The following is a 756-nucleotide window of genomic DNA, read 5'->3' as shown; positions in this document are numbered from 1 at the left end:
GGTATGATTAGTTAATATTTCTAATTATTTACTTATGTATGGTCAGATGATTGACTTGTCAGGACAACGATCAGAATTAATATGATACTAGAAGGAATAAACATAAGATATAGCCTGCTGTTGAAGTAATTCCAAATGGACCTATTTAAAGAAGTTGATGATTCTGAGAAATGGGAAATGGGTATCTGTCAACTCATCCTTCCAAGTTGGGTCCCCTAAAAGGCAGCTACTTCATTCAGAGCACAATTTTAAACATATATATTATGACAGTCCCCCTCTCCCCATCATGTGCTTACTTTTAATAGTCAGCCAGTAGACATAATTAGCTCAGAAGAAAGACATTTGCTTCCATGGCAGCACAAGAAAAGTATTAATACAGCATTTATCCCATAAATTAGGGTGCACTCTCCCACAAATACACATAGTATCTATGAAAAGAAAACAGGTTAAAACTTAAGAGTATAGCAGTAGTAAGGCACTCACTTAGGGAATATATGTTACCAAAGCAACTCATATCTCTGATATTGAACCAGCCCTGCATTCCTGGTATAAATCCTACCTGGTCATAATGTATTATTCTTGTGATAAGTTGCTGTAATCTATTTGCTAATATTTTGCTTAAAATTTTTGCATCTATATTCATTAGGGAAATTAGTCTATAATTTTCTTTCTCTGTTTTGACTCTTCTCGGTTTAGGTATCAGCACATATTTGTATCATAGAAAGATTTTGGTAAGACTCTTTTTTCATCTATTTT

This window comes from Vombatus ursinus, unplaced genomic scaffold (genome assembly GCF_900497805.2).
Source record: "Vombatus ursinus unplaced genomic scaffold, bare-nosed wombat genome assembly UNPS02014816.1, whole genome shotgun sequence".
In the NCBI taxonomy this organism is placed as follows: Eukaryota; Metazoa; Chordata; class Mammalia; order Diprotodontia; family Vombatidae; genus Vombatus; species Vombatus ursinus.
Note: the sequence above shows the minus strand (reverse complement) of the source record.